The following is a 27,213-nucleotide window of genomic DNA, read 5'->3' on the forward strand; positions in this document are numbered from 1 at the left end:
AGGGCAGAATGTATTCTGCTACATTTTATGGGGTTAAAATAACTCAAAACAGTTTATATTATTTAGTCTTTGTGAAAGCTATAGAGTCTACAAACTGGGATATGTATTTGAAAATTGATCATTTGAGATCCTAAAATGCTGGATGCTTGTATGGCATATGGCAGTGATCAGGATGCTGGTATGGGGTATGATGGTGATCAGGACACTGGTATGGCAGTAGCCAGGACACTGGTATGGGGTATGAGGGTGATCAGGGTGCTGGTATGGGGTATGGCTGTGATCAGGATGCTGGTATAGGGTATTGAAGTGATCAAAGCCCTGGTATGGCGTATGGCAGTGATCAGAACGCAGGTATAGGGTATGGTGGTGATCAGGGTGATGGTATGGGGTATGGCGGTGATCAGGATGCTAGTATGGTGTATGGCGGTGATCAAGATGCTGGTATGGCATATGGGGTGATCAGGGTGATAGTATGGGGTATGGTGGTGATAAGGATGCTAGTATGAGGTATGGAAGTGATTAGGATGCTGGTATGGGGTATGGCGTTGATCAGGATGCTGGCATTGGGTATGGTGGTGATCAGGATGCTGGCATGGCATATGGGGTGACCAGGATGCAGGTATGGGGCATGGTGGTGATCAGGATGCTGGCATGGGATCTGGTGGTGATCAGGATGTTGGTATGGGGTATGGCAGTGATCAGGATGCTGGTATGGGGTATGGGGGTGATCAGGACACTGCTATGGCATATGGGGTGATCAGGATGCTGGTATGGGGCATGGCAGTGACCAAGATGCTGGAATGGGATATGGTGGTTATCAGGATGTTGGTATGGGGTATGCTGGTGATCAGAATGCTGGTATGGGGTATGGCAGTGATCGGAATACTGGTATAGGGTATGGTGGTGATCAGGTTGATGGTATGGGGTATGGCGGTGATCAGGATGCTAGTATGGGGTATGGCGGTGATCAAGACGCTGGTATGGCATATGGGGTGATCAGGGTGATTGTATGGGGTAAGGTGGTGATCAGGATGCTAGTATGAGGTATGGAAGTGATCAGGATGCTAGTATGAGGTATGGAAGTGATCAGGATGCTGGTATGGGATATGGTGGTGATCAGGATGCTGGTATGGGGTATGTCGGTGATCAAGATGTTGGTATAGGGTATGGCCGTGATCAGGATGCTGGTATGGGGTATGGCTGTGATCAGGATGTTGGTATAGGGCAGGGGTCTGCAACTTTTAAGACATAATTGCCACTTGGACCCGTTTCCGAAGGGAAAAAAAAGACTGGGAGCCGCAAAACCATTGCAACATTTAAAACAAATCCGACACTGCATATATTGTTTCTTACCTTAATGCTATATACAGGATCGTGCAGTTAGCTTCATCCCCCATATAGTAATTCATCCCCGATAGTAATTCATCCCCCATATAGTAATTCATCCCCCCTATAGTAATTCATCCCCCATAGTAATTCATCCCCCCTATAGTAATTCATCCTCCATAGTAATTCATCCCCCATAGTAATTCATCCCCCATATAGTAATTCATCCTCCATATAGTAATTCATCCTCCATAGTAATTCATCCCCCATATAGTAATTCATCCTCCATAGTAATTCATCCCCCATAGTAATTCATCCCCCCTATAGTAATTCATCCTCCATAGTAATTCATCCCCCATAGTAATTCATCCCCCATATAGTAATTCATCCTCCATATAGTAATTCATCCTCCATAGTAATTCATCCCCCATATAGTAATTCATCCTCCATAGTAATTCATCCCCCATAGTAATTCATCCCCCATATAGTAATTCATCCTCCATAGTAATTCATCCCCCATAGTAATTAATCCTCCATATAATAATTCATCCCCCATAGTAATTCATCCCCCCTATAGTAATTAATTCCCCATATTGTCTCAATTCACTTACCTTTGCTCCACGCGTTCCTCTCGCTGTGTTCCCGCGCTGTGTTCCAGTCTTCAGGGCGGACTGTGAGAGGAGTTCGTCACGCTGCCCCGCCTACATCCTGGCTGCCCCGCCTACATCCTGACAGCTAATGTTCCACGCTCCGCGGGCCGGATTAAAAGAGTCCTGACTTTTGAGGCGGCCGCCCGAGAGGAGGGAGGGGAGCGGGCGCCCGGCACACAGAAGAGCCGCATGTGGCTTGCGATCCGCGGCTTGCCGACCACTGAAACCCTATTGCCTGTCACCTGGTGGGCAGTGTGCTCCGGAGCCGCAGCAAAGATGAAAAAGAGCCGCATGCGGCTCTGGAGCCGCGGGTTGCCGACACCCGGTATAGGGTATGGCTGTGATCAAAATGCTGGTATGGGGTATTTCAGTGATCAGAATGCTGGTATGGAGTATGGTGGTGATCAGGGATATGCTATGGGGTATGGAGGTCATCATGATGCTGGTATGAGGTATAGCGGTGATCAGGACGCTGGCATGGCATATGGGTTGATCAGGATAGTTGTATGGCATATGGGGTGATCAGGATGCTGGTATGGGATATGGGGGTTATCAGGATGTTGGTATAGGGTATGGCAGTGATCAGAATGCTGGTATGGGGTATGACGGTGATCAGAATGCTGGTATGGGAATGGCAGTGATCAGGGCGATGAAATGGTGTATGGAGGTGATCAGGTCGTTGGTAAGGCATATAGCAGTGATCAGGGTGTTGGTTTAGGGTATGACGGTGATCAGTATACTGGTATGGTGGTGATCAGGACATTGGTTTGAGGTATGGCAGAGATCAGGACTAGGGTTGCCACCTCATCCCTTTAAACCAAACACATATTAATTACACAAGGGGAGGTGGTGTTGTGGCGTTGGTGCATGCTTTGCTTTTCTCTCCCTTGGCCTCTTATGGGGCTGTGGTTGATTGCTGCCACCTTCCCTCTTCATATTTCTAAGTGAACAATTGAGTTTTCCATTTGGACCCATATTTTTGGCTGTTTGTCTGATGCAATGCTACTAATATGGTGGTGATAATTAGTGCCCACTGAGCAGCTATTTGGTTGATATACTTCCATCTCTAAAAATGAGCCTATATGGGCTTCTCTATCAACCATCCAAGTTGTCTCTGTGTCCAGGCTGATATAAGAACTTTTTTTTTCTTTAAACCACACGCTAAGTGTTTTGCATATCCAATGGCCCTATTGAACCAGTCATGAAATAGCTGGTGCTACATGCAATATTTCCTGAAGAAGCCTTAATCAGGCAAAACGTTGCAAATTATTGCACCGAATATGTAACACTGACTAAAATATCATCAGCTTGGGGGTGGAGCCAGGAGTTCCGGCAGGGGACCCGAGATGAGGAGGATAGGAGCTGCTCTGTGTAGAATCATTGTACAGAGCAAGTAAGTATGACATGTTTATTTTTTGATAAAATAAAAGACTAACTCTTGCAATCACTTGAATGTATCCAATACTGAACATAGCTTTATGTTAATATTTAAGTACAGGTCCACTTTAACGCTCTTGTCATATCACATGGGCACAGGTGAACTTTTTTTTTTTATATTAAATTAACAATAAAAAAAATATATTGTTAATATTAAACAGTTGCATGGTACAATTAGTGAAAACTACACATCCAAATGCTCAATAGATCCAAAGCTGTGGGCAGCTGAGGACGAATGTATCCTGACATTTCCTGTAAAAATTAACATTTGTCACAGCCACATCCCTCCTACCTTCCTATTAGTCAATTATTATGATAATTAGATTAAAAGGACCATAGGGAGGTCAATGAGACCAACACACCACAGGAAAAGTCAAGATTTGCATAATTATTATAGCAGCCCGTGTTTCTGGATCATTTTGATGTGTGGTTTTCACCAAGGGTGGCATCTTCTTATGCAGTTTGTCATGATACGCTGGGCTTAAATTTCATGGGTTTGCGACAGGTTTACATTAACCGCAACAGTATCATAAGCCACATGAACAGGCCTAAAACACCTTCTTAGCATTCATTTAAAGCAAGTAATCCCAGTAGGGACATGCCACTCTACTAAAGAAAAGAGTTTGTATCGCTTCTCTGCCTTTTGGCTAAGATTAAGTGTAGTATCTTTTCTTATCAGTTAGGTGGATATGGTGAGAGGAATCCTTTTTCCTCCTGGGTTGATTCTGGCTTGGTTTACCAATTGAAGACAGGACTCTGTGTAAGTCTCCGTAAGTGCTAATGCCTTTCTAGTAGGAATGGGGCTGCATTTGTCTGGCTAGGAGGTACAAGGAGCTCTAGGTGATGTGACACATGGGCTCTGTAATACCCCACAAGAGTTTTACTGCCACTCGTTCACATCACTGTATGTTTCTCTTGCCCATGCGTCATTGCCTCGGCCAGCTTGGAGTTATTTTTTGGCCAGCTTAGAGTTATTTTTTTACTGACTGTGAGGCCTGCTGTATGTACTGCAGGGCTTAAAATTTCAAGTCTAGACCTACTAGCCAGGCACAAACTTTACTCTCCACTAGTTGCCCCACCCAACCTTGCCCAGGTCTGCCTCCAACCCCACCCCAGCCCATCCTCCAACCCCGCCCCCAGACCTGCCCCCAACCACGCCCCCTTAAAGCTTATGAAATTAAATTTTTCTTTAGAATAAAGAGTCCACAATATAAAAAAAAAGCAATTATAACATAGCTTTATTATGTCAATTTAAACATAACAGCAATAGCTTAATAGCAATAGGGTGCAATCAAAATATCAAGTTTTACAGCTTTAAACCTGTAGTAAACATTTTGTATTTTTTTTGTTTATCTCCTGCATCTTTAAAAAGAGACTTTAGTAACTAAAGTCTCTTTTAAAAGATGTAGGTTTAGTTTACAGAAGTATATCATAAGAAAAAGTACTTATTTTGATGCCAAAAAACATGGAATAATAGTTACTGTAAACATGTTGTATTTTTTATCTCCAGCAGAGACCTTAGAGAAGTGTGGCATTAAGAAAAAAGAAAAAAGTGCCTCTTTTGATGGCCAAAAAACATTGCATAAAATAAATAACAATAGTAAACATTTTGCATTTTTTATTTTATATATATATATATATATATATATATATACAGTTGTGTCCAAAATTATTCAACCCCCAATGCTGTAAAGGGGTTTAGGGACTATAGTGTACATTTGGAATTGTATTCAGAATCAAATCCTACAAGGACGTTGTAACTACCCAAATGCAACTAAAATGACATCAATTGTTTATGTAATACAGTAGTAAATGGTTCTTATGTGGTTTCTTCATTGCCACAATTATTCAACCCCTTAAAGACTACCACTCTGAAGAACAGAGGTTCATACAGGTGCTTTCCATCAGGTATTGAAAACACCTGTGGATGTCACCGAGCAGCAATCAAGCATAATAAGCACCAATTAGGCAGCTTTAAAATGACTGTGATACTCAGCTCCTTCTAGACATTTACTGGTGTGGTTACAAACATGGTGAAGGCAAGAGAATGGTCCAGGAAGACAAGAGAAGAGGTGATTTCTCTTCACAGGAAGGGCAATGGCTATAAGAAGATTGCAAAGATGTTAAACATACCAAGAGACACCTTAGGAAGCATCATTCGCAAATTCAAGGCAAAGGGCACTGTTGAAACGCTACCTGGTCGTGGCAGAAAGAAGATGCTGACTTCGACTGCTGTGCGCTACCTGAAGCGTAGAGTGGAGAGAAGTCCCCGTGTGACTGCTGAGGAACTGAGAAAAGATTTGTCAGATGTGGGTACAGAAGTTTCAGCCCAGACAATAAGACGCACACTGCGTAATGAAGGCCTCCGTGCCAGAACTCCCAGGCGTACCCCCTTGCTGTCTCCAAAGAATAAGAAGAGTCGACTGCAGTATGCCAAAAGCCATGTGGACAAACCACAAAAGTTGTGGGATAGTGTTCTGTGGACTGATGAAACAAAATTAGAACTGTTTGGGCCCATGGATCAACGCTATGTTTGGAGGAGGAAGAACAAGGCCTATGATGAAAAGAACACCTTGCCTACTGTGAAGCATGGTGGAGGGTCAATCATGCTTTGGGGCTGTTTTGCTTCTGCAGGTACAGGGAAGCTTCAGCGTGTGCAAGGTACCATGAATTCTCTTCAGTACCAGGAGATATTGGATGGAAACGTGATGCAGTCCGTCACACACCTGAGGCTTGGGAGACGTTGGACCTTTCAACAGGACAATGATCCCAAGCATACCTCCAAGTCCACTAGAGCATGGTTGCAGAGGAAAGGCTGGAACATTTTGGAGTGGCCATCGCAGTCACCAGACTTAAATCCGATTGAGAACCTCTGGTGGGACTTAAAGAAAGCAGTTGCAGTGCGCAAGCCTAAGAATGTGACTGAACTGGAGGCCTTTGCCCATGAAGAATGGGCGAAGATACCCGTAGATCGCTGCAAGACACTTGTGTCAAGCTATGCTTCACGTTTAAAAGCTGTTATAACTGTAAAAGGATGCTGTACTAAGTACTAAGATTGAATGTCACTTGGGGGTTGAATAAAACTGATAATGCTGTGAGCACAGAAAAGACATTTGTGGTTATTTCATTATAACTGTTATGTTATATTTGTCTGACCTACAAGTGCCTCTTTAATGTAAATGTAAGCAAGATGACTGAATGATCAAAAGCAATGTCAAACTGGCCAAAACACTCAATTTCAGTGGGGGTTGAATAATTTTGGCCACAACTGTACATACATACACACACACACACATATATATCAGAAAGAACTCTTTGCTCCATCTTCATAGATATCTCCATATTTCCCAGGAATGCCAAAAAGACAAAATACAAATATTTAATTAAAAAAGGAAAAATAATACCACTCACATGATTAGGTGCTGTACCAACACTGTAAATACCACTACATATATCCCACCTTCCACATACATTGCCTGATTTTGGAACTTCTCTTTTGCTTTCATCACATGTCTGTAACAATTGTGCCCCACTACCAGCTGTCTGAGATCATGGTCACTGATTGACGTGTCTTGCCTGATCTAGGTCAGCTGCTCCGTATACCACTGATCCTGGCAATATTTATGGACTACATGCGAAGAAGAAACCGAAAGTCGGATACCGGAAGTCGGCTTCAAAACGAGGCTTGGAGTGCAAGCGGAACGCAAATCGATCCCTGGGGCCTGGGGATCGCATTGCAAGCCACCCGTTCCATTGCAAGCCACCCGCTCCATCTGTGGATTTCCCCTCGCATTTGGCGAGCGGGTGAGTGGAAATTTCAAGCCCTGATGTACTGCACATAGCACTTAATTTTTTTTCACTGCTTATCATAGGCACTTGCACTGCGCAGGTGGTTTCTTTTTTTATGCACAAAGGGTGCAGGTTTTCGGGGCCTGCCCTGATGTCAGAGGGAGGATCTATGGCCTTCGGGTCTTTTTCCTCTCCCCAACCAGGGAGGTCGTTCTTTGGTAGAGCCCTCACCAAGTGCTTGGAGGACTGGCTTCAGCAGGTCCCCAGTAAGTGAGGTCCACCTGGCTTTGGCCTAGGTAGACCATAGAATGTCTTTCCACTGTCAGGAGCCTTTTGCCCTAGGGGGTTCAGGGTTTGAGGCCCTTCATGCACATTTCATGATTCTCTTTTTTGTTTAGATTTTGCTGCTGAAAATCTTGTTTATTTTTGTTTGTTTTGTTTTGTTTTTTACTGCCTACTAGACTGATTCTTTCAGCACTTATTTACTTTGGTAGGGCGTAAGGACTTGGAATCTACACCGAGGCCTTTAGATGGAAATGCTGATAAAGACATCTGCGCCACTGAGGACTAAGTGGTTAGGAGGAACATTAATATGTAAAGTTAATTTTCTGCACTGTTGCCCCTCCTCCTTAAGAACCTCTAACCACAGCACTGGTCCCTTGTGGTGCACTGACTATACTTACAGCTCTACTTTCTACCTATCATTTAAGTTGCATGTATGGAGCTCTAATATAGAGAACATTGCCTTTGAAACGCGTAAGCTGTGCTCCCCTTTGGATGGGCATTGTTTCAGCATTGGAGCAGGATTGATTTTGCTTGCTGTTGTTCAACTTTATGAGTATATTGGATTTATTTATTTTCATAAATAAAATGGTCTCACAATAAGGCACTAGGCTTTAGTTGGCTATCATTTATGTAGACATAATGCTAAAATCAATCACAGTATTTTCACAGCTGGCACTGCCAAGTACCACTGAGGGAGTCCCCACCATAATTTTTCTATGGGGCCCTATGATCCGTAGTCACAAACCTGAACAAAGGGTTAGTGTTAGCATTAGATTTAGCTTTAGGCTAGGTTCACATCTACAGTATGTGTGTGCAGTTGCATTTATGCAGTGCGTTTTTTATGTGTTTATGATGTGTTTCCATGCTTGTGTTTTTTTATTGTAGTGGGCAGAAGACTAATTGTTAAAAAACTCTATCAAAAACACATGTACATGTGTTGATGATGTGTTTTGATGTGGTTCCATTGAAGTCTGTGGAGCCAAAAATATGCAATGCTGCTTGTAAAAAAGTCTGTGCCCCTTTCACAAAAACGTAGTGCAGGAAACTGCATAGATGTGAACGGGACCCATAGGAAATAATGTTAAATGGATTGTGGTATGTTTCAGCAGATATGCAAACACACTAAAAACACACAGATGTGAATCTAGCTTTAGGGTTAGTGTAAGGAATGTAAACATCCCTTGTGACAGCAATAGGCATGTGACAGGCACTCTTTATGGAGGGATCTGGGGTCAATTAGACCCCAAATCCCTCCTCTGTCCTTAAAATCATTTAATCACACCAAGATCAGTGTGATTGAATGCTTTTGTTTTTTACAAATGGCGCAATTTAGTTCAGAGTAAAACCAGGTTACTATATTACAGAGCCAAACAAAGCCGATCCAGTCTTGGTTCAGCTTTCTGACCAGGCAGTAGCAGTGCCAGATGAGACTCCCAGTGGGACGGGAACTCCCATTAAAGCTGCAGAAGGACATCCCCCTGCTAGTTAGCTGCTCCGATTGCTATTACAGGAGAGCCAACTCCTGGCTCTAAAAAATGGTATCGGGATGATGCCTGCAGCTCACACTCCAGAGATGTACAGAATTGTCACTGGAGCTGAAGTCCAGGTAGATATAAAACACAGGTAATGCTGCTATGAATTCATTAATATATAATTGTATGTATTGTTTTCAATTAATTTGGTATAAGTACCTGCATTTTATTTACTATCACCAGCTTGCAATCCCTACACAGCAGCACTCACACTTGGGGAAGGAAGGGCAGAATTGCAAGCCAGTAAGGTGTGTTGCATGCAAATGTACTGACACAAGGAACACAAAAGGGTTGGTTTACTAAAGGAAAATTGTCTGTGCACTTTGCAACGTGCAGTTGATCCAGAGCTTAAATTAGGTAAATCTTCACTTTCCAAAAAATACCCAATCATATACAAGGGAAATAAAAAAACAGCATTTTTGCTTGAACATGATTGGATGATGGAAGTCAGCAGAGCTTCTGATCCAGTGACATACAAATTCAAAGATTGAAGGAGAGAGCAAACTAACAAGAGAAATTACCTCATCAGTCTGCTGCTGCTGGTCTTTTACCATCCAGTCAGCAGGTTGGAGTTGGAGAAAGGACATTGCTGTATTCCTTACCTGTCGTAGTGTCATCCACCTAGCTGTATTGTAGAATCTATGTGTAAATCTCAGGACTGGATGAAAAGAAAATGCAAATACTTTGACAGGTAAAACAACAGTCTTAGCTTTAATGGCCCTAGGAGCGTACAGGCTGGGGAACTATGTTCAACTAGGGTACCCTAGCTTGACTAGGGTATCCCATATGTCTCCAAGTTATTTAAATGTCACCATAGATACCCTTCCCGCAAGTTATTCTAAGGAACAAATGACAAAGGACCCAATCTGGAAAAAATTAGCCAGCTTGGCCATTTATTAACAAAATAACCAAATACAACATTCCGTAAAACAGAAACCATACTCATAAACCAGTCACCATAACATGCAGGTTGCTGGTCTTCGGAGGCACTTGACAATCAACATCAGGTTGTGTATCTGCATAACTACTTAACGACCCCTGGCCGCAAAACACCAGCTTGGGGTCAAACCCACTTCTCTGCAGATACCTACTTGTTACCACTTCCCAGATAATACCACATTAACTGGGATCCAACAGAGGACGCCATACCTTAGATGGGTCACTACTATGAACTGTTCCGTAAAAGTTAACACCTCCAAAGACCCCAACTGCCAAAGGCCGTAGGGCAGGAAAACTCCTTCATGTCCGCTGCTCAAATTGATTTGCCGCTTTTTGGATCTCCTTCCCGTATACCCACAGCAGCTCCACCTACTCTCCATAGACAAGCTAATAATGGTAAGTTGCGCCCTTCTAACAAACAATGTCTTAACCCTGTCCTGCCTTGTGTCCCCCTGGTCATGTAGGCCTTCGCCTTTTTTTTTTTTTTCTTATCTTTCTCCAAGTTTAAAGAATACTACAAAGCAAGTTAGGAAAAGAAACCACATAAATAAGGCAGCAGCTGTAGTGAAAAACCACGATTCCTCCAAATAGTACTAGAATGTTCAACTATAGATATTCAGACAGCGCTCACATTAATGAATAGAAGAGACAATGTTTCTTTCTCATAAGAAACTAAATCCTCATCCATTGATCAATGCCGATGACTCCATCTATCACTGCAAGAATGTTTCACAAAGTCAGCATAACTAGTGACAACAGCACTTCACAGGTGTTCGTGTGTCAGGAGTCTTTCACTTACTCAAAATGATCTCCCGAGTATATTAGTCACCGGCTTGGTGAGTGTGCTGTAGTGCCTTGTAGTCCTTCACTGTTCTGTACAGTATTCTTGTATATATTAACTAGGAAGCAAACTGGGCAGAGGAAAGAAGAGTTCTTCAACCACCAGGGCCCCCCGGCGCTGGCGGGGTAATCACGTACTTCAATACCGCTGAGATGAAAATAACTGCTCTCCTCAATTGGTGATGTCACAGGTAAGCCCTACTTTTGATGTTTTTCAATTGGAGAACACCAATCTTTGTCATGGAAAGACTTTCTATGGGCGGAGTGTTCCTTAACTGTTTCTCCTGTTTGAATGTAGAGATTGAAAAACAAGCTCATGAACTTATCACTGTTGTCTTGAGCTGGCTCCAGGCCACCATGTAAAAGTCATTTAAGCACCCGGCCTTCCTGCTTTTCCCAGGAGCTTAGGAGCACAACAAACCATCTGCGATTTCTCCTGCGCTCTAGGGCCCAGACCGGTGGCAAATAGATGGAACCAACACCAGAGCAAGCGACCACCAGTATATTTCAAGGTTGTGCAGCTCCAAAACAGGGCTGGGGAAGCCCGATCAATACTGCAAAGTGAAACAAAAAACAAGAAGTGCACCAACCTTGCGCATTACCTCAGTAACAGAATTTATTAATAAAAGATAGGTACTCACAAACAGCGAATAAAATCAGGCATGTAGTCCTCAAAGGGACTTCAAAGATAAGAAGCCAGCGCGAATCCCATCATGGGGGTAGACACTCAGTATAGCTGACGCATTTTGAAGGCTATGCCTCAGCTCTGAGGAAGAAGCCATAGCCTTCAAAACGCGTCAGATATACTGAGTGTCTACCCCCATGATGGGATTCGCGCTGGCTTCTTATCTTTGAAGTCCCTTTGAGGACTACAGGCCTGATTTTATTCGCTGTTTGTGAGTACCTATCTTTTATTAATAAATTCTGTTACTGAGGTAATGCGCAAGGTTGGTGCGCTTCTTGTTTTTTGTTTCACTTTGCACAACAAACCATCTCAGGATGGTGAACAGGAGGAGATCGGGAAACATCTGTTACCCAATCTCCTCTTCCTTTAATGAGAAGTACTTAGCTCTGAGCGTTTCCAGTTTCAGAGTTATCTTTCCCCTGCTGATACAGTCAAGGAAGCAGCTATTCAAGCACCATCTGTGCTTGATTAGCTACAGAGGAGGGCAGAAGAGACATTGGGGGTCTAACAGATCCCTGATGTATGCATAAAAAGTATCTGTCACCTATCCATGCTATCTCATAGGGAGCTTGTCAGCCCCATTGTGATAGCAATAACATTATGCAAAGAAAAAAAATTTTTTAAACAAATTAGTATAAAAAAAAAAAATTAAAGGTAACCCGTTGCAATGCAAACACCTGCAAATGAAGTGAATGTCACAGTGACAGCAATAATTCTAGGGCCATCATTCATAGTTAACTCTAAATGAATGTAGCACCCACTAAGTGGGGCTAGTATACAGGAAATGTATTTTTGTCTCATGGTAGTGGGTGAGTCTGTGATTACTGTATGCTCAGTGTGAGGTCAAGCTGGATGGCTCAGCAGGTTGGGAATCTATCACCTCCACCAGATTCTGGAGGTTCATGGAAGCTTCTAGAAGCCAAAAGGAGAAGGGGTGGAGACTTCAATCTGCATATTCAAGGGAGTCTGACCAATCCCAGAGAGGAGGCTCTGGTAGTGTGGTAGACCAGCCCATAAATATGAGCGAGCCATGCTAGCAGGGGAGTTGGGTGGAAGATGGATTGCTAAGAGGTGTGGCTGTGTAGCCTGGGAGGGAGCCCTAGAGGAGGGGGGGTCTGCTTCCAGGCAGGAGGCTGGGGAGAAGCTGAAAGAGGGAGCTCTACTGCCCTGCCGTCCACTGGGGAAGGACAGCCTGCAAAGCTTGGAACCAGTATATAAATATGGTAGTGAGCGCTTCCCTGTGCAGCAGCTAGTACACTCAGGCAACCAAAAGAAACCTCAAAAACACAAAGACAAATAAAGTGCAGCGCTTGTAATAAAACTATGGTAGTGGAATCAGTCTATCTATCTATGAGTACTCCAAAAATCCGCCAATATAGATAGTAGCTGTAGAAAATGGTAGGATTGTGCGCTTACCAGATGCGCATCTAATATGCACATATGTAAAAATTCCTCCTCAGGGACTAATGGTAATGATGTATGATGGGTGACTGTAGAGCATCCATCTAGGAATGGGCAGCTCTGCGGTCAGTGGAAGATGTCTGCTTGGCTCCAGAGGTCTCCTTTAGGGTCAGCCACCTGTTTACAGGGATTCCCTTCCTCTGGAAACTTGTTCAGACTGGTACTTCCCACGGTCTCATAAAAAAGATGGCCGCTGAACCAGCTCATGGCTTCAGCGGCTAGACATCACAGCTAGTTGATCTCTTGAGGCCTTTCGTGCAACCGCACGTCTTCAGAGGAAAAATCAACCAGCTACGAGCTGGTCCGGCGGCCATCTTTTTTATGAGCCCATGGGAAGTACCAGTCTGAACAAGTTTCCAGAGGAAGGGAAACCCTTTAAACAGGTGGCTGACCCTAAAGGAAACCTCTGGAGCCAAGCAGATATCTTCCACTGACCGCAGAACTGCCCATTCCTAGACGGATGCTCTACAGTCACCCATCATACATCATTACCATTAGTCCCTGAGGAGGAATTTTTACATATGCGCACATTCGATGCGCATCTGGTAAGCGCACAATCCTACCATTTTCTACAGCTACTATCTATATTGGTGGATTTTTGGAGTACTCATACGGATAGACTGATTCCACTACCATAGTTTTATTACAAGCACTGCACTTTATTTGTCTAAAGCTTGGAACCAGCCCAGCTAGAAGGCCTGAAAGCAGTTCTGTTCACAGCTGCAGGACAAGGAAAGTGTAAGTACCCCTACACCCCCAGGGCCTAGAAGGGAGAGGTCTGCTGGATGCAAGTTCTGGCAAGTCTTCAGGGGAAAGCTTACCCAATCCATTGTCCTGGGATCAGATACCATAGCCAGGTGGGATGGTATTCTGTGCACTAGGAGATCAAGAGCTCCTACACATTGTCACATTGCTAGAAATCCACTCAGGGGACATTAAGCTCCTGGAAGGGGATTATTTTACTAAGGACTGTAATGGTTCTGGCTAAAATGCAGTCAAATGTCTGTCATTTTTTCTCTAAGTGTGCCAAAGCAAGAAAGTCCTCATTATTCTGTTTCTTCAATCAAATAGGGCATCCCATAACCCCTTTACCCTAGTAAACCCAAGTCCATGTACTGTTTACTGACTTTGGATGCAAGTGTGGAAAATGCATATTGCCTGGCTGTGCAGAGCTTAAGTGGGATCAAAAAACTCAGCGACCCTCAAGAGGGTAGCTCTACACTGATAAGCTATAAAGGCTTTTAAAGCATTGCCTATGGACAATTTTGGGTAGCATAGTTATTTGCAGTATCATGGGGACATCAGGTTTTAAGACTTGACATGTTTGGTATCTATTTACTCAATGCAACTCCCTCTTTTTACATTTTACTAACAACTGGATATTATATTGCGTGTGTTTGTAATAAAAATAATTGTGGCACATTTTTTCCCAAAAATATGCATTTGATAAACAGTTGTACCGATATCATGCAACTTAAAAAATTGTATTATGTGTTTTTTCCACAAGGCCTCCAATTTCTGGAAATATATGATATTTTGGGGGTTTTAAGTTTGCCAAAAGTGAAAAAAATGGCTCTAGAGGTGAACTGGTTAAAAGCACTTTTATTCCTGCCCAAGCAACTTGACCAAGTTTAGACACGATTTTTATCTAAGCCTTTTACTTGTTTATCTGTCTAAATACTGTAGACTTGGAAAGCAATGCCCTGTGTTATAAACACAGCAGGCATCATGACTGGGGACGGTCCCTTCAGACTAGTCTGTAGGATAATAGAGGGGTTAAGTGATGGCAGAAGGATGGGATGGTTAAAGGACGTGATTTGGATTGTGGTGGCAGATTATTGGTAGGAGGAAGAAAAAAGAGGGGACTCCTGAATCACGTTAAGTCCCGTGACATACTGGTCACTCAGTTGGCGCCCTTCCATGAAGAAAGAAATCCCCCCTCCCCCCCCTAAGTTTTTTTGTTATGACTTTGCGTATGACATGTAAATAATAAATAAATAAATAAAAAAGAAAGAATACATAAATTAAAAAAAAAATAAAACAATAGTGCAGTTTTTTCTTAAAGGACAGTGAATAAATGATTACAAAATAATTAATTAAGAGACAACTTTTTATTATTGGTTCCAGTCATGTATATTTGTTGTCATGCTGTATTTTTTGTCACAGCTGGCGTTTATCCCTTTTGCGACCTGAGGTGGCAGGTGGCTGGTAGAGGTGGTGGAATTGGTAGCAGGAGGCCCAAGTAAGCCCCTGAGCATAACCTGGATGGCTGGGGGCTGAATTGGCTCCTGCTAAGGAAGAAAAGTGGAGATATGCCACTCAGCACTGCTAAAAGGGATTTGGTGTTAGATATGTTTTATTGGTTGATTGTTCATTATTCATAGATATTAAGCTGTGGCGAATACTTACATAATAAAGTATCAATGCAGTTAAAAGTATCTTTGTTGTCAGTGTGGTTATTTTAGTCAATCTCAGGGAGAAGTGAAAAGTGTACCAGTCATGATTGTTGAATGCCAGGGCTGGGTTCAGTGCCAGAAAAGGGCAGGACTTGTTGAGAAGGCAGGCAAGGTTGCAGCCTTGGCCTAAAGTCCAACACCCTCTCCAGGCACAATGAACTGATCTAAATAGAATTGCAGATATTTCCATACATCCCAGTATGACCAGCATTGATAGTTTATATTTGTAAAGTGAACCCATCAAGGGCACAGGAAAAAGGTCACCTTGCTCTCCCCCTTGACAGGACATGTTCACTGTTCCTTATCCCTAATTGCCTGTAGAAACTTCAAACCAGTTGATTGTAGCTTGCACAGAGCTACAGACTCGTGGCCTGGCCCCATATGTAGCACTGGAACAATAATGACCCAAAAATGTTGGATATTTCTCCCTGGTCCTGGTGGCAAGTAAAGGTGATTACATGCTGTTGAGAATATGGTATGCGACCCATTTCCTTTGAGCTGCATGGTAAGGGAAAGGTTCTCTTTAAGTATTTAAGAGTCTTTTAGGGAGGTGAAATTTCCAAATTGAGTGACCCAGCTCACACATAATAAAGTTAGCAATGCCTTGTTTGCTTCTGACTAGGGGTCTGAGTATCATTAAACTGTGTGCTAGGTATGTTAAATATATACAGTTGTGTTCAAAATAATAGCAGTCAGACATCACTAACCTGATCAATCACTGTTTTTGGTAGAAATTATATTTCTACATGGCAAATAATTTACTAGCAGGTGTAGTAGAGTAATAGAAATCCAACAGACCCAACAGTCATGACATGCATGCTGCTGATTCTGTGTAATTGAATCACTAATTGAAAAGGGCATGTTCAAAATATTAGCAGTGTGGAGTTCTATTAGTGAGCTCATTCATTCTTTGAAAAACAGGTGGCAATTATTGCCCTTATTTAAGGAAGGAAGGCAGCAAATTTTGTACATGCTGGTTACAGTGCATTTCTCTCTGAAATTCTGAGGAAAATGGGTCGTTCCAGACATTGTTCAGAAGAACAGCGTACCTTGATTAAAAAGTTGATTGGAGAGGGGAAAACATATAAAGAAGTGCAGAAAATGATAGGCTGCTCAGCTAAAATGATCGCAAATGCTTTAAAATGGCAACCAAAACCTGAAAGACGTGGAAGAAATTGAAAAACTACCATTCGAATGGATAGAAGAATAGCCAAAATGGCAAGGACTCAGCCAACAATCAGCTCCAGGAAGATCAAAGAAGGTGTAAAGTTACCTGTGAGTACTGTTACAATTAGAAGACGCCTATGTGAAGCCAAGCTATCTGCAAGAAGCCCCCGCAAAGTCCCACTGTTGAAAAAAAGACGTGCTGAAGAGGTTACAATTTGCCAAAGAGCACATTGACTGGCTTAAAGAGAAATGGCGCAACATTTTGTGGACTGATGAAAGTAAGATTGTTCTTTTTGGGTCTAGTGGCCGGAGACAGTTTGTCAGACGACCCCCAAACACTGAATTCAAGCCACAGTACACTGTGAAGACAGTGAAGCATGGTTGCGCAAGCATCATGATATGGGGATGTTTCTCATACTACGGTGTTGGGCCTATTTATCGCATACCAGGGATCATGGATCAGTTTGAATACATCAGAATACTTGTAGAGGTCATGCTGCCTTATGCTAAAGAGGAAATGCCCTTGAAATGGGTGTTCCAACAAGACAACGACCCCAAACACACCAGTAAACATGCAACATCTTGGTTCCAGACCAACAATATTGACGTTATGGAGTGGCCAGCCCAATCCCCGGATCTTAATCCAATAGAAAACTTGTGGGGTGACATCAAAAATGCAGTTTCTGAGGCAAAACCAAGAAATAGAGAAGAACTGTGGAATGTAGTCCAATCATCCTGGGCTGGAATACTTGTTCACAGGTGCCAGAAGTTGGGTGACTCCATGCAACACAGATGTACAGCAGTTCTCAGAAACAGTGCTTATACAACTAAATATTCATTAAGTGATTCAAAGGAAAGCAAAATCTTCAAACATTTTTCAGTTTATATAGTGAATGTTTGAGTTTGTAAAGAAGAATACAAACACTGCTATTTTTTAGAACAGTCTAATATTCACTTTTCTTCAATTTTTTTAGAGGAACAACACATTTGATATATTTTTCTTCATGTTTTGATTTAGAATAGAATATGTAGTGTTCCCAATGCATTTGTGTGTATGGAAATAAAAGCTATTAGAAGGATTTTGAGCTTTATTCACTTTTTTCAACACACTGCTATTATTTTGAACACAACTATACATAGCTGAGACAAGTTTGATTGCTGCCATGGATGACCTCCTTCTGCAGCTGTACTTAAAGCAGAAAGGACTTCAGTCCGCCTCTCAGGTAGCTCTGCCCTCCCTCCTCCACTTTGGTGCTCCCATCATGGCGCACACTCAGATAAGCTGAGGGACTCTACTCGGCCTTTGGGAAATGGTGGCCTTGGGGAAGGTTTGGGACTTTCCTGATAGCCTTCTTTGCACATGCATAAGAAACTCTGCACGTACGCATATGACTGGGGAGACCAACGTATGTGCAGATGTGCTGACTTGCTCTCTTAGGACTTGAAGCTCTGTGGCACATCTCTGCATGCACAGGGTGTGGGGGGTAAAGAACGTAATTCTCACCTAGGCAAGAAGCACAAAAGTGCTGCTTTGCAGCACAAATAAATTAGTTATTTAACATAAATATATAAAAAATAATGTTCATTAGTAAGAGAGGGAGGGGGGAGAAGGCAGGGCAGCATGACATGACCTTCAGATTGAAGGTTTGCTATAAGTCACTAGCCTGCAACAAGCATGCAGATAATGAAGTCAAGAATTCCCAATCTGCTTGTTTGCTCTGGTTAAGTGACTTAATTGAAAGTATTTATAACACTACCCCTTAGGAGTTGCTGTTGAATTTGGATCCCCCTATAGTCCTTCATAGCCAGTCAGTTAGCATTTTCCACACAGCTTTCATCCACAGACAGAAATCAGGCCTTGGTTTTGTTATTTTATTGAGGGGATTAAACTTGGCTAGGGTAAAGGGGTGTATAGGGTGCCCAAGGGAACAGAAATCTGAGAACAAACTTCCTGAGCTATTCACAGCTTCTCTTCTCTGACATAGTTTCTATTGGAGTGCTAGCCAGCAGCTCCAGTTGTACTACTCCAGACCCTAGTTGAACCCAGCAATATGGAGACTTTCTTCCTGAGCAGGGGATCTGGTTCCTGTTCCTTTAAGTAAGGTGTACAGTCACTAGCAGAGGGCCAATCTGGTTTTCCACCAGAGTGCTACTTCCCATATCCACCCAGGGGGTTCAGGTGTACTCACTCAGATCCTCTCCTGTACCATTTGCGGAATGGCTGCTGCTACAAGGCCTATCAGCTGGGCTGCTCCTTCCCTGCCATACAGATGGTCCTCTCTCAAGGGACAAGTGAGTCCTGCGTTTTCCTCCTTTCCAGCTCCAGGCTCACAGGCAGGCCTCATCCCACGAGGCCTCCTGGCAGCCTTCCTCCTCCAGCCTCACATCTTCCTGCTTCTCACTCCTCTCCCACCACCACTTTCCTGTCCAGCCCCTTTCGAAGCCTTCTGTTGGGGATTGGATAAGGTCCCTAAAAAGTGCAGGCAACCACTCCTCAGATCCACCCACTGCCTCCAAAGCCCTCCTCCAAAAGCCTCAGAGCAGGGAGAAATTTCAGAGGGGCTGGCCTGCAGAGTCTCTCAGTCCTGACTAGAGTTTGACCCCTCTGGCTATCTCACCTGAGCTGCTAATCAGCTCCTCACTAGCCATCAGGGTCTAGCTCCCCCTAGCTAAACTAGGAGGGTGCTACATATTGATGCCTTTGTATTAACATACCAGCCAGGCAAATAGCATTTTCAGGAGGATAGTTAAGCAATGCAGCCAATGTATAGCTTATGGATTGCAGCAGTTGAGTACATCATGTGAGGTGAAGGCAAACCTGATGGTGCATGGCTTCTGAAAAACAGCAGACACAAATAAGTTGACCTTACTGTTTGTCAGTTTACTTGTGATTTTTATCCTGAACTGAATTATCCTTTAATTCCAGCTGTGTAGCAAATCCATTGCCTGGAAATCAGTTGAAATGTCACATTCATTCTCTTCCTTTTTTTCTCCAATTCTGAGGTTGAATTAGTGTATATAGTGTGACAGTTGTAAAGATATGAATTCATCCCTCCTGGCTATAAAGGCTGTGAAGGAACAGGGAGACGGCCAGTAAAGACAGGCTCAGTAATTGCTGCCTGGGGATGCTCTGGGTTTCTATCTCACAGTCACGAGGTGTTTAAGGCTGGTGTAGGTTCCACATTCCGCTAATTGATGCGCTGTACCAGTGCGTGTTCATTTGCAATGGAAATTGGAAGGCAGTGATGTGTATCACGCAGCTGAAATCCATTAACTGCAGCGTGTGTAATATTTCCCCATGTCTGGTGTGTTAGAAAGCTGTTAAAGAAGCAATCTTTGAAAACGTGCATTTCGATTGTGAGTCCATTACCGTTCCAAAAAGCAAGTTGTACAGTAATAAGTCAATTAACAAATGAAGCATGGCCTCACGAGAGCAGTTAAAGCACTCTTAAAATCATTTTCAGGTCTCAGCAAAATTCTACTAAAATAAATAAAGTGTGAGGTCATTGGGAAAATCCCCCATAGGAAGAACTCCCTCCTTACAGTGGTCAGAATCTTACCATTACAGAAAGCCAAGTGGTGAGGCCAAGAACTATGCAGGCACCATCAAATGGGAAGTAAATAGCCTCAGATCAAGGAAACCTTATCAACCTTTGGAGAAAACCTAGGGTTCCACAGAACACTGGTTGAGAGTGGCTGGAATAGACTGACTCTTTTAGGTACTGCCTATTTGGTCAAAAGATGATTTAATGGAGCTTGCAGGTTAGGACTATATGATGCTTTTATGGCTTTCTGTGTGATATGGAACTATGCAGGCACCATCAAATGGAAGGTCAGTCAGCCCCATCTCAAGGAACCCTTATCAACTTCTGGAGAAATCCTAAGGTTCCATAGAACCCTAGTTGAGAATGGCTGACCTACACTGACCCATTTAAAGAATATGTAATCCCAACATTTCATATTCCTGATATGCGCCTGCTATACCATGAACTTGTGTGAAAATTTGTCCTGTTCTCTTTGTATTGCTTCCTTTGTGTGAAATCCTGGTGTTCCTGCCAGTCTCTCTGCTTTCTTAATAAAAACTGACCACACTAAGCAGGAGAACACACCATGGTCAATTCTGCACAGGGAAGTGTAGAATCTGGCTGTAGGCAGGTGCGGTTTGTTTTCTCTGTTGCAGGTGGTACTCAACCAAGTGGCACTTCATCTTGGAGAGGAAGTCCAGGAGAAACAATTTGGTTTCCTGTGTCAATGGAGCAGCATTCCAGTTGGGTCAGCAGAGTCTATTTAAGTTTCTGCCCCCCGGGTTGTGGCATGCTTCGGGCATGTGGCTAGTGTAGGGAGAGAGACCTCACTTGTTAGGGAAAGTTACTAGAGGTAGGGCAAGGGTACCTGTTGAGGGATAGATTAGGGATTCACTATCCAGGAACAAGCTTCCCACTTGGGACCAGATCAGCCAGGCCGCGTTCCACCCTCTGAAACAGAGGCTGTCGGCACCTCTCCTCCTACACTTCTAACTTCATTGAACTGTGAGTTATTTCCATAGTGGAACTCTCCTGTCAGGATGTTTGTGGAATTCTGTTTAATATAGGTTTCAAGTTTTACTGAAACTGGACTTTGTGTATTTACTGCCCCCACCATGCTGCACTTCTCTACGTGGCGGAAGAGTTCTGTCCTCCTCTCTGTTGCCGATTGCTGAGACAAGGTGGGGGAATGAGGGAGGTGCTGCATCTGAAGGAAATGTGCCAGGGCCACATGAAATGGCCTAGCAGTCTGGATTCGGCCCACGGGCCTTGTGCTCTTTAAGCAGTGTCTGTCTGGTCAGAAGACAATTCAAGTGGAACTTTCTGATTAGGACTATGTGATGCTTTTATTGCTTTCTGTGTAGTTGGGACTGTGGAGGCATTATCAAATGAAATACCAATGGGGCTCAGCTCTAGGAACCCTTGGCAACCTCTGAAGGAACCCTGGTTGAGAATGTCCCCACTAACACCTTTGATGTTTTAGCTATCTATAAGGGGGTAACTCTTCCCAGTGACCACAAGTGTAAGGAGCATTCTTCTCACTGAACATCACACTAATGCATCTTGAGTTGTAGATATAGTACTGTTTAGCAGGGGTTCCTTTAGACTGGAAATGTATTTGAAGGGTTCTTCTGTGTTGACAAGGTTGAGAAAGGCTGATTTACACACTCAGATGTCCAATTTACAACCACATGCCATCACTCCAAAAATATATTAACCCTCTAAAGCTCAGAACAGAATGTCACAATGAATTCAGTATGAAGGTGTGAAGTCAAGAGTTCCAAAAGGTTATAATTTGATGGTATGAGGAAAGTGACAGTGCCACTTTAAACAGTTCACTTTAGGTTTTAAATATCAGCAGTTTATATCTCTAGATCAGCATTCTTACCTCTGGGGTTTCCATCACAGTGTGCCACATCTTTTATCCTTGTCTCCCTATTGGGAGAGCTTATTATTGACTATCAGCAGACTGTTCTTTTCTCGCTGCTTCCCAGCCCTCTGAGCTCCAGAGCAGGCCTGTGGCAGTGCGACTGATCTATCCTTCACAAAGCATTTCCCCTTGCCCTTACTTCACGCCAGGTCTAAAATATGGTTCTCATGTAATTTGCCATATATAGCACCCTTTAAAAGTATGTAAAATTCTGAGGAACCCCAGTATAGCAGAAAAATATATGATGTGTGATCTCCCCCAAAATCCATACCAAACCATTATCCTAGATCCTCATGCCCATGCAAAAAAAAAATAGATAGGGATCTGGCATAGATTATAAAGGGAACAATGCAACAACAAAAAACACAGGGTTCACCAAAACCAAACCTTTATCCTTAATGAGGGTTGGTATGGATCTTAAGAGGGGCCTGATTAAAAAAGAAAAAAAAAACAGGTGGAGTCCCCTAAAAATCCATACTAGTTCCTTATTAAACAATGTGGTCTGGCTGGCCAGGAAATGAACTATACCAGGCCACATGCCTGTAATATAAGGAGGGTACCATGCCAATGGGAGCGGGGGGTGTCTACAATTCCTGGAGTTCTTCTGTAAGAGAGGAGTATTAGCAAAGAGGGGTGTTATTTTGAATGTAGTTCTGCTTTAACTTATAAGTAATTTAATCCAGAGACAGAGATATCGGAAGAATCATAAGTGTTATTTCAGATATGTCTGTGTTTAAAAAGGTGATGTACTAATGTGAAAAAATAGTACCTTATTAAAAATAAATGATTTTAAAACTGTGAACAGAAAATGGACTTGTTATATCTTTACAAGTAGCAGCCCATTAGTAATTTAACAGTTTTAAAACTGCGAATATTACAGTTATTTCTGGACTGCTGTGTTCCTAAACATACCAGCTCTTTTTATGTCTTCTCTTTCATTAGCCTGTTAACAATGGGAGATGTTGTAAAGCTGAACTCTAAACACACAAGTAAATTACATATGTAGCTCTAGCCTCTTAGGAGTCGCTGAGTCTTGGGTCCCCCTAAAACTCTGCACAGCCAGGCAACACGCATTTTTCCACACTTTGCATGCAGGGTCAGTAAACAGTCCTTGAGCTTGGTTTTGTGATTTTATTAAGGGGCTAACAACTTGGATGGGGTCTAGGGGTATACAGGATGCCCAAGGAAACTGTAAACTTAAGGACAACGTTTCTGCCAGCTATGTACAATATGTGAATAGAATCAGTCTCTCCTTGAAGAGCACCAAAAAAACTCTTTAGTGTACCTCCTCAGACCCCAGAGGAATGCTCCTTTTCCCTGGGCAAGGGGACCCAAGAGCTGTAGTTTTAGAGCATTCCCAGATGAAGGCTAGTTGCGTATTGCACCTGACTGCCCTCTCCCCTTATCTGGCCCATGGGTTGTAGAAGTACTCTTTCTTTCTCTGTTTGCTTGGTGGGTTGGTGGCTGCTTTCAGGCCTTATGCTGGGCTGGCTCCTTTCCTGCTTCACAGGTCATCCTCCCAAGGAGACAATGGGACAGATCCCCCTTTCTAGAATCCTGCCTGCAGATGGGCTCCCCTCCCTGGGGCCCCCTCCAAGGTTCCACACTCCAACCTTTCTCAATCCACCCTCCACCTGACACTACTCTCCTCCCCCAGGCTCTGCCACATTTGAGGGTTGCCCTGGTCACCATGCCTAGCTTCCTGCCAGGGGATTGGCCAGGGTCCCTTAAACATGTAGATCTGGGCCTCCTCCACCCTTCCTCCAGAAAGAGAGGTGGGAGAGCTCCAGAAGCCCTGACCTGTTAGAGCCTTCTAGCGTGTCCTGAGTTCACCTCACTCTCCTGGCTGACTCATCCCCAGGATGCTACTCAGCCTCTGTCTATTTAAAACTAATTTAACTGTCTATCTAAAACTAACTAACCTGGAGAGCATGGCACATATATGGGAGCTGTTTAACCGCTAAAGAATTTGTGTTTGTGACCAGCAAGTCCTGAAATTTACATGGTTCTGCCACACAGCACAGCCAGATGGACACCAGTCTTTGGGGTCATGTACAAAGGTGTATAAAATACAGCATTCAGATCCACACTGGGTACAGTTTTATACGGATCTGATTGCAACAGTATTGTAGGTTTTGGGTCCTTGCACCCAGCTGCATTGTGGTTATTACCCTGTAGCACTAAGCTATTAAAGCTAAAGTCTAATTTGCGGTATGCATGTAAAAATTTGTGCAAGCATTTACATTATTACCACCAATAGACTGATTAGGTCATCCCTCTGCTCACTCTGCTTTCTCCTTCTATTAGCATGTTTCCTGTAAGCACATTTGCATGCAGCACACCTGATTGATTCCTAGTCCTGTGCCTCCCTCATCTTGCTACTGTATTGCAGGGCTGATACCAACTCAATTCAGATACTTACATAAATGGCATTAAAATGAAATGTATTGGTTAGTGAAGATGAATTCCAGGTATGGTATTTTTTATACATAGTTACATTGGCCCATACCATACCTGGCTGAAACCCCTGGAAGATGGAAATCACTGAAGTAGACATCACTACTCCAGTAATCTCCTTTGCTGATCCCATGCTGAGTGGCTGGTCTGATGCATACCTCCCAACATTTTGCGATGGAAACATGGGACACCTATTAGCAAAAGTATGGAGGCATAGGACACACACCCCTGCCATGCCCCTAAAGCAGAATTAGAGAAAAAAGATTAGTTAAACCGACAAGTGCTTTTTGCCACTACTATTCCTTTCTACTGGCTTTTGAAATGTATAAATGGAACAGTTGAGAAATTGGATGAAAGATTTATCACTGAGAAACACTTTTTGAAAGATAAATATTGCAAGTTATATACAGATATACAGATCAGACCAAAATTATGGACAAATGAGGAGGAAAGAGAGACACAGGGACTTTGTTCCAATTCAGGGACAGTCACTTGAGATCTGGGACAGTTGGGAGCTGTGTTGATGCATTCTCAATAGTGGTTAATTACTCCTGTCTCCTTCTGGAGCAAACTTCCAGAAAATAGAACAGGAGGGTCAAATGTTGATTTACGAATATTTATCAGACCCCAGCCAATCCCTAGGACGGGAGGTGCCCAGAAAATGGTAATACATGTTTGGGAGGCATTTCCAGAGGGTTCTTTCCTTTTCAAGGAGGGTTCCAGGTCTCATGAGGCTGCTGCTCTGAGGAGATAGCTTGTGAGACTAGAAATTGCAGTCTGGGCCTCAGCAGGAGGTGGAATGAGGGCCTGGAGAAGATTACTAAAGGATTATTTGCTGGAGAGCACCCTGGCCTGAAGAAGAATCCTTTGTCTCCCTAACTGAGGGACTACCTGTGGATGCTGGGTGGCAGAAAGCTCCTGGGACATTGTTAGTAAACACCATTCTGTGCACTCTTGCTTGTGCAAGTGCTAGAAGAAAACTAAGTGCCAGAGGATGCTACATGGACAAGGGCTGCTCTTATAGAGTCTTAGATATACTGGCCATTCCCTGTTACCGTCAGGAAAGGCTACTGAGAAATGATTAGTGAGAAGCTGTCCTCCCGTTGTTTCTGTTATCATTTGGAGTGAGCTGAACCCCTCCCCAGTTGAGGTTCTACAGAAATATAGAGTACAAAGACATCCCCTAGACCAAGTTATTATTGTCTGTGTGCGTGAAACTGTACTTGTGACTGAAAGCTTCTGTACTAACTAGGGGACCTGAGTCTATTCTCAGCAGCCCCTCAGGGGGTGACTCTACACCGACATCCCCTCCTGTTCAAGTTTTCTGCAATGACATTCACAAAACGGCATCCCCTAGACTGAGCCTGTATTGTCGGTGTGCATGGAACTGTGTCTGTGGCAGACAGCCTCTGTACTAATGACGGTGACCTGGGCATAGTCTCAGTGGTGCTACATATTATACCTTATCCCAGCACTCCTAGTCTAAACAAGCTTTTGACCCTTGCAGTGGGATAGGGTGGTCCTGCAAGGGTAAATTTTGTCTGATTTCCAGAACTCAGCTTTAACAGTACTTACGAACTGTGCCATTTTTTTATTATATATTAGGTATACATCTAGCTTTCTGTTTTGCGTTAGGCTCTTTAAACTAATGTTTCAGTTTAGATGGTTGCTGGCTGGTTGAATTACCATATGTATTAATATATCTCCCGGCTGGTAATATCTCTGCATCTCATTTCCCGACAACCCTCCACTGCTCCTGGACTATTAGGCCCTATTCAGCATTAAATATGCCATTGCCTGTTCACACCTGAGTGCTCAGTCGCCTGTTGCTCAAAAAGTACAGCTGCTTTGTTTCAGGGATATTTGGGCATTTTTACTCTACAGACTTCAATGAGAGTGCCTTTAAAAGTGCACAAAATAATGTGTTTTTTAAGCACTCCCACACCAAAAGTCTATGGGGTAAAAAACCTATGATCCTGTTCAAAAGAGGTTCCTGTACAACAAATTGTTTCTATAAAAAAGCCTTATAAATTAGCTGAAATATGCAACGCTCTAGTGTGAATTTAACCTCAATAAAGTTTAAATTGCCATGGAGGTCTGGGACTCCCGTGTTTGCCTTTGCATTGGCAATGAAGGAGGACAATGTGGGGAACTCAATGGAGGAAATTTGTCAGCTGGAGCTTCTAAAAGCCATAAGAACTCACCAGAATCTAGCCATAACCGAAGGACTAGTTATGGTTTTTATGGTCAAACATCAGCAGCAAATATGTGCAGAGTGTCTGTATTGTATTCCCGTGACCATGATATAATTGGATAATTAGTGTCCCCATATACTCTTGGAGTAGTTAGTACAACAAGTGTAATTATAACAGCTCAGCAGAAAACTGTCCTTGGAAATGGTTTGAAACTGTTTGCATCCAAGTAATTTTAGGAATTATAGGAGTTGCGTATGCCAGAACTATAATCATGCTCCAGGCTTTATATTATGAAATTGTTGGGAGGGAGGAATGTATTGTTGCCTATCCTTCTCTGTTCTGCTTGTAATTAAATAAAACTCTTTAATCTTTCTAGATGCTATTATATATTGCATTTTCCAGGTTGACAGATGCAGCAGTATTTTTACATTTGCTACGCTATTGTTAACGGTTCTTTGCTGTGAACGTTGTAATGAAATCCCTGAAATTACTTTTTATAAAGACATTTTTTTTTTATGCAGACAAATTAGGTCACTCACT

The 27,213-nt window shown here is 43.1% G+C and overlaps 1 protein-coding gene and 1 pseudogene across 1 annotated transcript in view; both read left to right on the forward strand.

The window, feature by feature from the left end:
- Positions 1-27,213, forward strand: part of PTCHD4 (patched domain containing 4) — a 230,559-nt gene that overhangs the window by 34,233 nt on the left and 169,113 nt on the right. The window lies entirely within an intron of this gene.
- LOC149442463 (U2 spliceosomal RNA) lies at positions 4,041-4,199 on the forward strand (annotated as a pseudogene).

This window comes from Staurois parvus, unplaced genomic scaffold, assembly GCF_062004578.1.
Source record: "Staurois parvus isolate SC_StPar_1 unplaced genomic scaffold, SC_StPar_1.0 ptg000886l, whole genome shotgun sequence".
In the NCBI taxonomy this organism is placed as follows: Eukaryota; Metazoa; Chordata; class Amphibia; order Anura; family Ranidae; genus Staurois; species Staurois parvus.